Source organism: Coenobita brevimanus, chromosome 101 (assembly GCF_032717465.1).
Source record: "Coenobita brevimanus isolate Jiangsu-jjx chromosome 101, ASM3271746v2, whole genome shotgun sequence".
NCBI classification, from domain to species: Eukaryota; Metazoa; Arthropoda; class Malacostraca; order Decapoda; family Coenobitidae; genus Coenobita; species Coenobita brevimanus.
The window spans coordinates 25,241,144-25,257,166 of NC_137054.1; the positions used below are offsets into that span (position 1 = coordinate 25,241,144).

Genomic DNA, 16,023 nt, shown 5'->3' on the forward strand with positions numbered 1-16,023 from the left:
TATGTTGGTCAAACTTGATAGGTAATCACATAGAGATTCCATGATCATGCTGTTAGGTAGGTTACCGGACGGTTGGGGTAGGTCCAATTCTGGGTTTGTCAAGTCTGAAGTCTCTGGCTCTGGCTCTGGCTCCGTTCCCACAAACAGTACAGGGTTCATCTCATTTCTCTCTGCATAGTGCTCCTCTGGGCATCTAGTAAAATAAGGTTTCATTAAATTCACATGAACAAGTTGAGAGTCTTTACGTCTATCTGGGGTGTGTACTACATAATTCAACTTTGATAGTTTTTTTGGCAACTACATATGGGCCAGTGAATTTACTCCTGAGGGGACTACCTGGAATGGGAAGAAAGAGCAAGACCTTATCTCCTGGGGAGTAACTGTGTGCAACAGACGATGGATGTTGAAGTCTTTCCATTTTACACTGAGCCTTTAATAAGGTATCTTTAGCAATCGTTCTGACTTCTGATAATCTAGATCTTAAATTATCAATATAGTGAGATACAGATGGACTTTCTTGAGTAGTGCTGTTAAACCACTGATCTTTCAGAAGCTTCAAGGGACCCCTTATTTGTCGTCCATATAATACCTCAAATGGAGAATATCCTAAAGACTCCTGAGGACACTCCCTTATAGCAAAAAGAAGAAAGTCTATGCCTTCATCCCATTCCTTGTGGTTTTCCAAGCAATACTTTTTCAACATTGATTTAAAGGTCTGGTGGAACCTTTCTAAACAGCCCTGGGATTGTGGGTGATAAGCCGAGGAAGTGACATGTTTAACCTCTAGTTCCTCCATAACTTTTTTGAAAAGCCTACTGGTAAAATTCGTCCCTTGATCCGATTGGATTTCTTTAGGGATGCCAAATGCAGTGAACAAATGAAGCAGGGATTTCATTATAGTTTTAGAGGTGATATTTCTGAGGGGATAGACTTCAGGGTATCTTGTTGCAGTATCCATGATAGTAAATAAGTACTGGTTACCTTTCTTTGTCCTAGGTAGAGGTCCCACACAATCAATAACTACCTTTTCAAAAGGTGCTGTCACTACAGGAATTGCATGGAGTGGAGCAGACTTAAGCTGTTCATTAGGTTTACCAGCCACTTGACAAACATGACAAGTTTTTATAAAAGTAGAAACATCCTTTCTAAGACCTGACCAATAGTAATGTTGTAGGATTTTTTTGTAAGTTTTTAAGACCCCTAGGTGACCAGCTATCCCGTCATGAGCCAGTTTAAGGATGGATTGTCTGACAGATTTGGGAATCACAACTTGGTGGATTTCTGACCAGGTATCAAGATGTTTTAGTTCTGGTGGTCTATAAGCTCTCATCAAAACGCCATCATGGAAGTAAAAACAAGGCAATGTATTTAGGTCTTTACCTTCGACTGCAGCATGTCTCAGGGTAGCAAGTGATGGATCAGCCTTCTGAGCTTTAATTAGGTTTTCTTTTGAGATAGTCTGATCCAGCAGATATTCCTTGGGAGCAGGTGGTGGTAATGGATTGATTTTGTTCTTTTTAGCCTTCTGTGACCTAGTTACAACACAGGAGGGAAATAAGTGGGGAGCAACAGTATCTAGAATCTCAGTTGGGCTCTCAGTTAAAGGGTTTTCAACCACTGAAACCATAGGCACAATGAGTTCTCCTGCCAAATCATTTCCCAATAGCAGATGAGATCCCTTGACTGGCAAAGGGTCTTCTCTGACAGCTACTAACATTTCCAGATAAAAGGTCACACTGGAGATAAACTTCAGCTAAGGGATAGGAGGGATTAGATGAAAGGTCAGACAAAATCACCTTCTCCCCAGTGAAGGCACTAGATACACAAGGAATAGCATTTCTGACCAAAATTGATTGAGATGCTCCAGTATCTCTCAAGATAGTAATGGGATATGACTCATCATCTTTATTCAGTGAGACTGTACCCTGAAACATAAAAGGAAGGAAGGAATTCTGATGAGGCTTATTTGAATCATAAGTCACTACTGGCTTTTCAATTTCATGAGGAGATTTTTCTTTGGGGTTAAACATGTTTTTTTGAAGTTTTACAATTAGGGTGTTTGCAGGACTGGATAGAATGACCTGGCTTTTTGCAATAACTACAGGATATATTGGAGATATTTTGAGTCCAAGGCATCAAGTGTGAAGAGCTCTGCTTACCACCCACCATACCGGAGTTTACACCAGAGGAGTACTTAACACCTGAGATGGAACCACTCCTGTTATTTAGAGATCCCATCAATAAATCATAGGCGTCAGCCAACTCCGCTGCTTTCATGAGATCCTTCTGTCCTTGCTCCTCCACATGCTTCAGGATGGTGAATGGCAACTTACTCTTCCACTCTTCCAAAACCATGAGATTAACCAGGTCTGAAAATGTTGAGGTGTTAGTTGTTTCAAGCCATTTCTTAAACTGTCTTAATTTATCATTTGCAAACTCCACATAAGTATGAGAAATTGATTTTACATGTTTTCTGAACTTCTGTCGATATCCATCAGGAGAAATTGAATATGCACGAAGAATACTAGTCTTTAAACCATTATAATCATTTTTATCATCAAAACTATTATAAACTCTCTGAGCTTTTCCGATCAGCTTTGGGACCAAGACTGATATCCAGTGTTGTTCAGGCCACTCATTTTTCTTGGCAATGTGCTCAAATGTGTTTAAAAATCCATCCACATCATTCTCATCAAACTGAGGCAATAAAGCAGCTTCCTTGTGTGGTTTAAACGCAGTTAATTTCTCTCTCAATTCAATTTCCTTTTCCCTAAGGTTTGAATTTGCATTTGCTTCAAGCTCTCTTATTTGTAATTCTTTCATTTTTACTCTCTCTTCTTGAGCTAATTGTTCTGTTCTCATTCTCTCTTCTTGAGCTAATTGTTCTGTTCTCATTCTTTCTTCTTGAGCTAATTGTTCTATCTTAAGCTGATATTCTAATCTTAATCTTTCCATCTCCACTGGGTCACTGTGTCCTTGTTTAGTATGAGTTGAATAAGGATTATCAACCCTAGTAGGAAAGGAATAACTCATAGGAGTCAAAACATCAATAGCCTCTGTCCCCAGGACTTCTCTTTGAACTAAAGACTCTATAATTGTGTTTTTTAAGACCTCTTTTGTCATACGAGATTCAATTTCTATTTGGAAGTAGGTAGCAATGCTTTTCCACTCATCTTTCTTTAAGTCTTTTAATTGCTCATGGCTAGGATTTTCAACAAATTTTTGAAGGTCAAACATGATTAAAATGTATGAGAAAATTATGGTAAGTTATATTTTAGACACAGATTACAGGAAGAAAACTCTTTGAAGTCCTGGAAACTTCCAGAGCCTTGACCAAAATATTAACTTACGAAAGTCGTTGTCTATGATTAAGAGCAGAGGATGACGGCTTTTAGCATGATCCGGATTACCCCTGATTATAGGATAAGACAAAACAACTTTGATTCTTGAATAATCTGGGACTTGGAAGAGTGAGTGTATCAAACTAGCCACTTGCCCTATCGCAACTAGCAGATGTAGACCTCACTGGAGCGTGGGATACGGCATTATAAACGATCCGGATATATTCCCCACATTTGATAGAACTTATAACGACCCTGTATTTCGTTAAAAATGAAAGATAAGTTCTATGAAGACTCCTGAACCTATAAACCTATGTGCTGACAAGTTCACACAAATACCAAAATGTTTATTGCATCAAGGATTTTAAATCGAATGGAAACAAGTTTCACACTAATACCAAAATGCTAAATACATCAAGGAAAATTTAAAATCTATGGGAACAAGCAACAGCAACCCTCAAAACACCATTACTGTAAATGTCTGTCTAGCTGAAATAGGTCCTGTCACGGTCGCCATTTATTACGATCCATGGGGAGTATTTAACTGTATCTACCCTATGAAGACCCATGGAAAGCAATAAGAAAAGAGAAGGATCATGAACACTATGCAACTAGACAAACTACAGGGTAGATTGATAATGATTTGGTTGATTATTCATTTAATTTAACAAACTAAACATACAATAATTACAACCCTAAACCTAACTAAACCTAAGAAAAAAACAATATAAATACCTAAAGCCATTCACCATCAGAAGATTAATGAACTAATGCAAGGAGAAAACTGATACTCATGGTTTACAGCAAAAGAAGGCGTTGAAGATGGGTTCCCTATAACACAGGCTTCCAGGTAAAGGTCAGGAGTGGTTCACTAAGATATTCCCAGGGCAGAGGATGAGTGTGAACTGAACTTGCGCGGGAAACCAGATAATCAGGCAACCTCGCTTCACACAGAAAAAGGGAGGGAAAGTCAGGTGACATGTTGGGAAACTAGTAGTATCAAATCCAGTCAACAGATGGAGCGCTGGTAGCGTGAGGTGGACGAGTGCTTGACTTCAGTCAAAAGATGGAAGTTCACGAGGGATGAGGCGGAGGAGTAATAATTATAGCCGTAACAAAGAACATGTGAGTCTGTTTTATGGACACTGTCAAAGGTCAAGGACACAGGACGAGGTCAAAATTTAACCTTTGCAAGTGTTAACAAAATAATAGTTTTCATCCAAATTCAGTCAAACTTGGTGGAAGGATTAAGGGTCTGCTAAGGGGTAGACTATTTGTTTTTGAGAAATGTAGGTCAAAGATTGAGGTCAACTTAAAGGTTTAAACTGATTTACACCAAACTCTGGGAACAGTTAAGGGTTAGGGAAGAACAAAGGGTTTCAGTCTGGGGAACAATCAACCAAAGGTCAAGGTTACAAGGCAAGGTCAATCTTCGATCCCATATGTTCTGTTGGCGAACAAAATGACCAAGACAGTTTTGATCCGATGTGGATCAAACATGGTAGATGAGCTGAGGATCACCCAAGTGTGCGAACTTTTTTTTTTTTTTTTTCTTCAGAGACATAAGCCAGAGTTTAAAATCCTACGGTTACATCAATTTAATCAGTTTTTATTTGATACAAATATAGCTTTATGTAAGGGTTCGTATACATAAAAGCCAGTATAAAATTTATTTCGCGAACAGTCATTCAGAAGTCATGGGCACAGGAAAATATCAAAGTTCAAGATCACTGGACAACGTAAACTCAACACCTCTGATCAGATTTGAACCACACTTGGTGAAACGATTAACAGGGAGGTAAGAATGATGGAATTCTTTTTTGAGAGTAATCAGTCGAAGGTCATAGATGCAGGGCAAAGCCAAATTTTCGGTTTGTAGTTCAGTTGATGAACGCAGGTGTTGCACTCTCTGAGTGCTCTCTCATGTTACAAGAGCTTCTTGTAGACACTTTCTTTATCGGATAGAGGTGTTGAAAGGTGAGAGATTACTACTATAACTACTACTATTGCTACTACTATTGCTGCTGCTACTACTAAAACTATACTACTACTACTACTACTACTACTAATGATAATAATAATAATAATAATAATAATAATAATAATAACAATCATAATAATAATAATAATAATAATAATAATGACAATTTGAAATTATGAAAGCCATGTAGATATATGAGTGAATGAACAAACAATAGTATTTTGTGTCAATATTCAATGACATCTGGAGGAAGCTGAATTTCTCTCAGTCCGTAAGAATTATTAAATTCATAATACGAGGAAACTATGACTGTGAAAGAATGAATAGACGATGTTGGGATGTTGAGATGTTAAATTCTATTGGAAAATCATTGAGTGTTAATGCGTTTATATAAAGATTAGAACACTTAACAAATTCATATTTCAGGAAACTAGAGAATTTCTGACGGTACGAAATACAATTACGAATATCAGAATGTGTTTCTTTGGGCCTCAGGAATGAAGCTAATAGTCTGGAAAAGACCAAGACATTGCTTTATATTACTCTGTCTGGCTTCTTCGAGTGTAAACCCCAAAGTCACTGAAACAAAGCAGTTTTCACAAAACTCGTAATGACATGTACAGATGAAATTGAATGGACACTGTCTGCCAGCCACAGGAATTCCCGTTCCAGCGAATCCAGTTCAGCAAGTAGCAGCTCGGCAGACACCTCCTTCAACTCAGCAACGAGTTCAACACTGACTGTAATCTGTCCTCTTTAACCTGGCCTAAAATGCCATCATTGTATCTTTAATTTTGATGGGTCACAAGAGATTGACACTAGAAAGTAGTAGTACTCTCGAGTTGCAGTAGCAATTATGGAGAACCAAATTATTTGCTTATTTTACTATTTAGCTACAAGCAATATGTTACCATGGGCCGAAAATCTTCACCAAGTTACTAGAATGCTGACGACAGAAGATTTTCACGTGTGCTGGGAGGTCATTTAACCTTTCATTGTTACGGAGGCCAGGCAGAGTCATGGCTTCTTGGGTAACTTCATTCTACTCCAGGATAATGTAGAGGTTAGGTGTATCATGCAGCACCCCCCCCCCCCCCCCGAGTTTTTTCCACAGACCCCATTTTGGGTGAATTCCACCCATGTTATTGATATTGGACTTTTTTTTTCCCCCGGTGGAAAACACCCGATGCTAGTGTTTGTGTATTAATTTTGTGTGCTCCAATCTTTTATTCCTCTTTTAAGAAGTGAATACGAATTTCCGATTGAATCTGTTAGGTGACAATAAAAAACAATAGAAATGGTGAAGATAAGAGTGAAATGGCTGGCCCAAGAGGAACTTGAAGACAGTATGAACACATAAAGCAGAGGTGAAGGTGTTGCTGATGTGGAAGCAGGAACGATGTATGACAATGACCTGGACAAAGATTTTGAACCTGGAATGGCTCTGCAGTGTCCCAAGTGCCTGACCTGCTGGAGAACGGTAGCATGGCTCTCACGAGAATATGAAAGGCAACAAAAGGGAGGGATCAAATGCAATGCCTGACAACAAATCGGCTGCCAAGCTCCATTACTTTCATTTTCACCAAGGAAATGAGTGTCCTATGTCCCTGACAAACTTGTCAAAAAGAACTCCCTGCTCCTTTTATCACTGCACACACAGCCAAAGCTTGTACACACTGGCATGCCTGAAGTGGTCAAATTTTACAGCTTGCTTCCCTCGGCACTGTTACGGGCAATGCAGAACCAGTGGCATTAGAGAACAAAATGGGACTTTTGAGATGTCAAGATTGCCTTTCAGGGTTAGTCAGGAAGACATGGCACAGGTAATATTTGTGCGCTCAATCTGTGGGCCCCTCACCACTACTACCCAGCCTGTATTGACTGCCTTATTTCCTAGGTAATTATAATAGTCCTGAAATTTGACTGTAATAATAATAATAATAATGTTACCTACAACAATCTGATCACTTACTGGGTGAATCATAAGGGGAAAAAAAATCATCAGTCATCTTTCTCCCTCTCGGTGCCACTTCTTGATCTGTGTCCTTTGTAATGGTCTTGGAATTTACCCAGAACCCTTAGCTCACTAATGAGTAACACTTACATATGAGTTGCAGGGGCACTGATAAGGAAAAAAAAATGGTTATTGCCAAAAAAAAATAATAATGTTTTTACCATTAATAAAAAGGCCCTTTTTAGTCTATCTCCCCTGCAATTTTTGGTGATGCCGGGAGGCTGTGCCATCCACAGACTGTCTCATATGATGGGCATATGTAAACCAAGGGGGAACATTGTTCCTTTGTAGTTTTTCTAGATTTTTTCTTTCTACCTGGTTTGGTGTTTTTTCCAAGTACCCGCTTCAGTGCCTTTCGTTTTCTTTCATTTGGGGGATGGGAAAATTTTAGTACAGTCGCCCAAAGAAGTGATGGCAGAGTTTCAGATTGCTTCGGTCACTCTGCACTGCCGCACGTTCAATGAAAACAGTGACTATAAGGTAAACATTCAGTGCCTTCATCAGGTCATATCAAATAAATTATATATTATATTGCGCTATGAATGACGTAAAATGAATAACAGGAGGCAGTGATATTAGAAGTTAACACTTAGTTACCTTTCTCGATTTGAATGAATGTGAAATGTATTACTCCGCGCGCGGTGGGCAGTAGGCCTATAACTCCGTGTTCCTGATTTAAGTGTTTCCCAGGATTTCAAATACACATGCTCTAGTTTTGAAGACCAGTTAAGGAAAATTCTAGTGACTGCAATACACTGCTTTATTTTCAAATGTTATGGTGATGATCCAGCAACACTGGATGCCATAACAATGAAATTATTCTTCGTAATGATGCCCTACCTGCGGTAACAGCAAGACCATACTGCCTTTTATTCCGTCTTCCTCTCTCCAGTAATAATTATAATTAGCAACTTTATTCCCAATTGATGCAAAATTATTATCAGCTGTAAGGAGGTATGACAGATTCTGCCTTTTTTTTCTTGCACTAAACAATAAACAGGACCAAAACATAAGTTCATAAACTCTTGCAATGCAAAATCACGCACTCTTTACTCGATCTTTTAATCTTAATATCTGTACTTTTAAATAAACTGTAATGTCCTGCTGAACAGAAAATGCTGATTTGGAAGTTTTGAACTTAATTATTTGTTTATGAACCCCTGCATGTTACTACTCTTGCTAATCGATTATGCACTGAGGATATGACTATAACAGAAGTTAGCATTCTGTAAGGAGCTCCGACTCGAGGCAAACATCGAGGTTCTTTTTTTTATACTTCTTTCACCGACAGCCCTCTGGCTTATATTAAATAATCCAGAGATTTTTCTTAATGGAAAACTGGCCAAAGGCAGTGTAATAACTGCATGTCTTTGAGTAATTGTTATCTCTTTTCGTGCGTGTTGATCGAAACATTTAAAATAGCTTACTGGCTTAAGCCGCCTTCCCGCTTTCTGTCGTCGTCCATGAAGACATTGGAAACGGAAATAAACTTTAAATTATTCCCTAGTATTGTAACGGATATTATTTTATAAGTAATAATTACTAATTTTAATTGTTTATTGAAGCTCCCTTTTGTTCAGTCTTACGCTACTAAAAAATTATTGCGTGTTACCATACTAGACTTGAACTCCACAAATTATTCCTGACTGTCCCTGAGCTATAGTTGTGAAATTTCAATTAGTTCCGTTCAGGATCTCCTATTATCGTAACTAACGAACTGCTTCCTACAATTTTGAAATATACAGGTACTTTGGCATTGCTTTATTATTTTTTGTAATAGTTTTACGTATTAGGTTTCACATCGTAGAAATATAAGGAAGAGTATGTGCACTGTCGCTGACCGAAAATTTCTGGATACTCCGCCGTCACTTCTTAGGCCGACTGTATAAAGAGTTGAAGTTTTTAACTTTAATGTATTTTATTTTGAACTCTTTTCCCTCTATTTCTGGCACAATATACTCGGCGTTAGTGTTATTAGGCAGTGCAAAGAACATTAGTGTTTTAGGGGATGAGGAAGTGGTGAGCAGGGGATGATGAACCAGGGGGAGATGAAGGGAGTGAAGTTGGGGATGAGGAAGCGGGTGAAGCAGAAGGTGAGGCAAGGAGTGAGCCGAGAATGAAGCTAGGGGCGAGGCAGGGAGTGAAGCAAGCTGACATTCATGCCATGGCCACCACAGGTAAATGCTTAGGTGTGTCAGGTGACCACGCCAGGCTGAGCACGGGCAGATAGGAAGGCAAGGAAAGCGGGCAGGAAGGGAAGCAGGAAGATAAGCGAGGGGAGAAGCAGGGAGCGAGGCACTGAGGCAGGGAAAGAAACAAGGAGAGAGGGCGACAAAGAGAAAGTGAGACAGGCAGGCAAGCTCGCGAGCAAGCAGATATAAAGGCAAGCAGACAGGGAGGCAGATAATGTAGTAAGCAAGCAAGGGTCGTGAGGAGGGAGGCAAAGTGCTCGACAGGGAAGGAGGCAGGGTGGGAGAGGCAGGGTGGTAGACGGGAAGGAGGTAGAGTGGAAGGCAAGTAGATAGACAGGCAGGGAGGTGAGCAGGTTGGATGACAGGCAGCGAAAGATATTCGTACAGTAGGTAAGGAAGCAGGCAAGGAAGAAGGATTATAAGCTTAATAAAGGTGGAGTAATAGTCTTAGATACAGAAACGGATGAATTTAAAAGGGAGACTAGCAAGACAACATGTAAGACTAACGAAGGAAGGAACAGAGGAAGAGCTGAAGAAATTGGTTATGGAGAGAGAGAGAGAGAGAGAGAGAGAGAGAGAGAGAGAGAGAGAGAGAGAGAGAGTAGGAAAACTACAGTATCCAGAAGGGAAGATAGCAAGCAGGCATGCAGGAAGACAGAAATGAGGTAAAAGCAGAGTGAGGAAATTTAAGAGCTGAAGTTGCGAAGAAAGAGAAACTACCTAGGGAGGAGGGAATTTAAGGATTATCCAAGAATAGGGTGGCATAAAGAAACTAATGCATGTAAAAAAAAAGAGAAGAGAAGATAGAAATAGTGAAGCAGAGAAACGTAGGAAGCAACAACGAAGGGACGTGGCGAAGAAATGGCAATATGAAAAGAGAGAGAGATATTCCGGAAGAGTATATAAGAAAAGAAATGAAATCACAGAATTCAGATGGCCATCAACCATACATGTAGACGTGGGATGCGGAGGAAAGAGTAGCGACATAAAATTTTGGAGGAATTTAATTATGAAGATAGAGCAATAAGAGAGAAATTGGGAATGCAGTGACAATGAATTATGAAATTAGAAAATCAAGCAGGAGAGCAAACGTACCCACTTAAAAGGAAAAGGTAGGGAAGCAACGGGAGACAGGTTAAGATGAAGAAGTAGAGCAACAATAGAGATAGACAGAGAGAAAGAGGGGGGGGGGGATTACGAGTTCAGAGGGAGATATGAGTAAAATACAACTCTCTTAAAACAAGCAGTTCAGCAAAATTACATGTAGCAAGGGTGATCTAGAAGACAAGATGTAGAGAAATAATGTTTAAAAATGAAAATATTAAGGGATAAAAATTAACGAGAGACAACTGGACAAAGCGGATAGCAAATATGTATGTAGAAACAGAGAACATGAGGAAGGAACAGAAAAAGTATATTATAAATGGATTTTGTAGAGAAGTAAGTAGAAGGTACAATGAATGGAAACATACTGTAAATGACTGATGAAGAGACATATATAAGAGACAAACCAAGGAGGCCAAAAAACATAGATTTCATCGCACAAACAAGCAAGATAGCATACAGACGGGGTTATGGGTAAAAAGGAGGCAGCAAGAGAGACAAAACCGCTAAACAAATGGAAAAATAAAAAGACTATACAAGGAGTTCAACATCAGTACGAAGCCGACAGACAGGCATCAAGTTAAAGAAGCGAAAAGGGTTGGAAAATGTTTTATAGCAAAAGAAAAAAAAAAGAAATGAAGAAGAAAAAAGTAACAGAGGCTATAAGAGGGGAAAAATGCTGCAGAACTCGAGTAATGGAGCGACAGATGCTCGTAGCCAGGCAGACAGACTGATATGGAAACAGAAACAAACGATATGTCAGCTTACATATAGTAAGCTGGCAAGGGATATAACAACAAAGAGGGAATATGTTGATGATGAGTAATAAAGAGAAAAAACGATATCCTAAAAAAAAAAAAAAAAACTGAGCAGACATACAAACCGGCAGGCATGGAAGTTAACTGTGTAGTATAGAGAATAAGGAAAGGCAGAAAAGGGCAGAAACAGACATATAAAGACAGACAGACAGGCATGAAATTATAGAAACAAGTACGGAGGTACAGAAATAAATTTAGGAAAATTAGGAGCGGAATCTCGACGGACAGGAAAGTAAAACACCGGTTGGTTGATGGGGCAAAAAAAAAAAAAAATCATGCAAGCTGAAAACATGGATGGAAATGAGAGGCAGGGGAGATTCAGTGAAGACGAAAAGCATAACTGAAGAACGTATACCTAAATCAACACAGACGAAGGTGAAGTAAAAGTGGCGCAAATTAACGCTAGAAACTTAGGAATCGATAGCAGATATTAGAAAAGATGAGATACCTAAATGAAGAGAAATAAATACAAAGGCAAAATGAGGAGGGAGAAGAATAAGAGACGAGGAGAGGAAGACGTTAAGAAAAAGTAAGGGCAAATGCAAAAGAAATGCGCATATAAGCAAGGCAGAATTGAGGAAGATATGGAGCATTGAAGAGAAATGAAGAAAAGGAAGAAGAGCGGCAAGAATATAGATCATAAAACGCCCGCATGTAGTCTCTATTCTTTATACTTCATTAATGAAATCAAGACTACATTCAGGCGGTGGCTGAATCGGTAGAGATATGGTAGCGCTTGCAGTCCTAATGAATGAACCCGGGTTCGAATCTCGGCTAGGGCAAGGAACAGTTTAAGGATTTGAATTCTATAAACAAGACTTACTGACCTACCAGAAGACCGGCCAACACGTCGTAAAAATACCCCCTCAAATACCAATACGCCAGTCCTGTATGAGGCAGACCTGATGTGGTGACATATTGACGTATGTGGTCTATGTTGGAGGACTACTGGACCTTGGGAACAGGGTGTGAAATCTATGGCTGGACACACATACACACACACACATACACACACAAAAAGCACTGTTCCCCGAACCTTATTATGGACGAAGACTGACTCCAGACAGAGCAGCGTAGAAACATGAAAATGATCATCGTTGCGAAACCGAATTGCTACTGAAGATATTTATTATATTAAAAAAAAAAAAGATGACTTAGAGGAGATCTAATAAAAGTATTTAAGATTTGTTAGAGTTCTATGTTATAATTTATAATTTTTTCGAAATACAGAATGATACCGCACCTAGAAATAATGAAATGAAACTAAAATGCAAGAGAGGCAACACTAAAATAGGAAGAAATCGCTTTCATTTTCGCGATGCCTAACAATGGCATGGGCTGCCAGTAACAATAATTACTCAAATTAATGATACGTGTAAAATTCAAGTATACGGATAATTTGGGACTAAATGCAAATATTGTTTATTTTCAGGTTGAAGTTTATGCTGACAAATGTAATAAGAACATTTGGCGATTGTACAGTATACGCTTTATCTTCTACAGATCTGCTAACTGAAATTAAATAGTACATAGTTGTATTCTTCTGCTAATTCTAATATATAAGTTCCCATTCTTGTTCTTTCTATCAAGCATGATATATTTTTTTCTTGTCGGTTTAGCTGGATGAAGTAGTTTGTGGGGGAGAGCCTTCTTCATTTCTATCCTTTTCTCTTGCACGTTGGTTAGATCTTAGTGAAAATAACCTCGTCATGGTCCATCAGGCATCCTGTTATCTGTATCCTCCTTCCCTCCCTCCATCTCTTCAGCCAACCAGTAATTACCTCAAATGTCCTTCACCTGCAGGGAGGGTGTATATGACAGGTCACAAAGGTGGTTCACGACCTGAAAAATATCGTGAAGTTGTACAGAGAAAGTACTGGTGCCATTAAATAACAAACGAACATTATTTTGACAGCTGACATGTGAAAAAATTTATGCTGTTTAAAAAAAAAAAATACTTTTTTTATTTGCATTATAAATTACACATTTCTGAAGTATAATGTTTGCCCAATTATCAGAGAACAAACTTTAGCACAATTCATTATCTCATTCTTCAGCGGACCACATGGATGAATAATGAATGAATGACGTTGCGGTACAGATATGAAAAATTTATACTGGTTTAAAAATACTTAGAATACATTTTTTTCTTTTTTTCAACATGAATTACACATTTCTGAAGAATAATGTTTGCCCAAATATCTGAGAACAGACTTTAGCACAATTCATTATCTCACTCATCAGCGGGACGAATGACGTTGCGGTGCAGGATGCAAGACACATTACGCATACGCACGATACAAAACATGAGTCCTGACAGAAAATGGGATACAAAGAAAGTTCGCTTTATAAAACCAATATTTTCTAGTCTTTATTTTTTCCCCCTTAGTCTCTCTACATTCAGATGATTTTAACTTAGGAACGACATCTGTTCCTGAAGGGGCTGATCAAGCCAATATATAACCCCTCCAGTTTGAAAAGCTTTACTAACATTAATGCAGTCGTGTAGTTGCAAAATTTTACCCAAATTCGTTATGAGATTCAATAGATTAAATCGGGAAGTCGAAGGCTAGCCCCTAATTTTTTTGGAAAAAAAAAAATGTTGATGGGCATGACAGACAAAACGAACCACCCTTTCTGTGTCACTGATGACTGCACTCTGCAGTATGATATGCAGATTGTGTAAATCTCTTAACCATGGGTATTCCAAAGATGCCCATCAAAAGTGGGTTTTTGCCTTCCTTTTCAAGAAACTTACCTTTAAGATTACAACGATCACTTGCAAAGTGATGTGAAGTGAAGGGTAAGTGTGGACTTAACGCGGATTAGTGAAAGTGGACAGAGTAGAAGGATGAGAGTAAGACCAAGATCGATTATGTGTGAGGATAAGGCAAGGGTGATAAGTATGAACGTACTAGCTTTAGGGGTATAAGTCTGTTGAGTGTTGTAGGTAAGGTTTATGGTAGAGTGTTAATTATGAGAGTTAGAGAGGGTACAGAGGGAGTGATTGGTGATGAGCAGTGTGGCTTTGGGAGAGGGAGGGGATGCATGGATCAGGTGTTTGCTGTAAGACGTGTGAAAAGTATTTAGCGAAAGGCAAGGTTGTGTTTTGGGCATTCATGGATTTAGAGAAAGCGTATGACAGAAAATTACGGCCATACCACGTTGAGTACACCGCTTCCCGTCCGATCAGCGAAGTTAAGCAACGTTGGGTCTGGTTAGTACTTGGATGGGTGACCGCCTGGGAGCACCAGATGCTGTTGGCATCCCTACGTGTCAAGTGGGGTTGGTGGAGGATTAGTGCCCCTCCCTGTAAAACAATTAACTCTAAGCCCTTGGCCACCCCGTGTGGGATACATGGCGTCTGGCAATGAATGAATGAATGTATGATAGAAGTGATAGGGAGGCTTTTTGGACTGTTTTAAGATTGTATGGACTTGATGGTAGGTTACTAAAAGAGGTGAAAAGTTTTTATGTAAATAGTAGAGCGTGTGTAAGAGTGGGAAATGCTGTGAGTGACTGATTTCCTGTGAGAGTGGGGCTGCGACAGGGATGTGTGATGTCGCCTTGGTTGTATAATATTTACATGGATGGTGTTGTAAGGGAGGTGAATGCAAGAGTTTTAGGTGGAGGTCTGAGTCTGGTGAATGTTGATGGTGGAGAGTGGAATCTGAAGCAGCTGCTGTTTGCAGATGATACTGCACTGGTGACTGATTCAGAGGAGAGATTGAGACAGTTGGTAGAGGAGTTTGGAAGGGTGCGTGAAAGGAGGAAATTGAAAGTAAATGAGAATAAGAGTAAAGCGATGAAGTGTACCAGTTTGGTAGATGGTAGGGGGATGAATATAGCTTTGAATGGCGAGTTGCTTGAGGAGGTAGAGTGTTTTAAATATCTAGGGGTCACATGTTGCTATGGATGAAAGAATAGATGCAGAAGTGAAGTTCAGAATAAATGAATTAGGAAAGGTGCTGGGAGGAATGAAAAAAGTCTTTAGATGTTGTTCGTTTAGAATGGATGTAAAGAGAAGGCTGTATGAGGGTGTTGTGGTACCGACTGCGTTATATGGGGCTGAAACATGGAATATGGGTGTAGCAGAGAGGAAAAGTTTGAATGTAATGGAGATGAGGTGTCTGAGGAGTATGTGTGGAGTGACGCGTATGGATCGAGTGCGAAATGATGAAGTGCGAAGGAGAACTGGAGTTGTTCGGGAGATGGCTGGTAGAGTTGAGCAGAGGGTGTTGCGATGGTTTGGGCATATGGAGAGAATGGATAATGAGCGATTGGTGAAAAAGATAACTAGATCTGATGTGAGACGTGTAAGGCTGAGAGGAAGACCACGAATACGATGGATGGACAGTGTGAAGAGAGCGCTGGATGCGAGCGGGATGCCTGTTGAGCAAGGAAGAGTGGCTGTGCGTCTATCTATCTATCTATATACCTAGGCTGCTTCCCCCAAGGAAAGGGAGGTAGCCGAGACAGGATGACTGTGCGTGACAGAAATAAATGGAGAGAAATTGTGAATGAATAAGTGATGACGCAGCCCTGAGGGGATATTCTCCCTCAGCTAGTCAGG

At 39.5% G+C, this 16,023-nt stretch overlaps 1 non-coding gene across 1 annotated transcript; it reads left to right on the forward strand.

The window, feature by feature from the left end:
* Positions 1-14,597: 14,597 nt before the first annotated feature.
* LOC145415143 (5S ribosomal RNA) lies at positions 14,598-14,716 on the forward strand. The gene has a single exon (XR_013899998.1). It is a non-coding gene; the product is annotated as a 5S ribosomal RNA (ribosomal RNA).
* Positions 14,717-16,023: the final 1,307 nt, after the last annotated feature.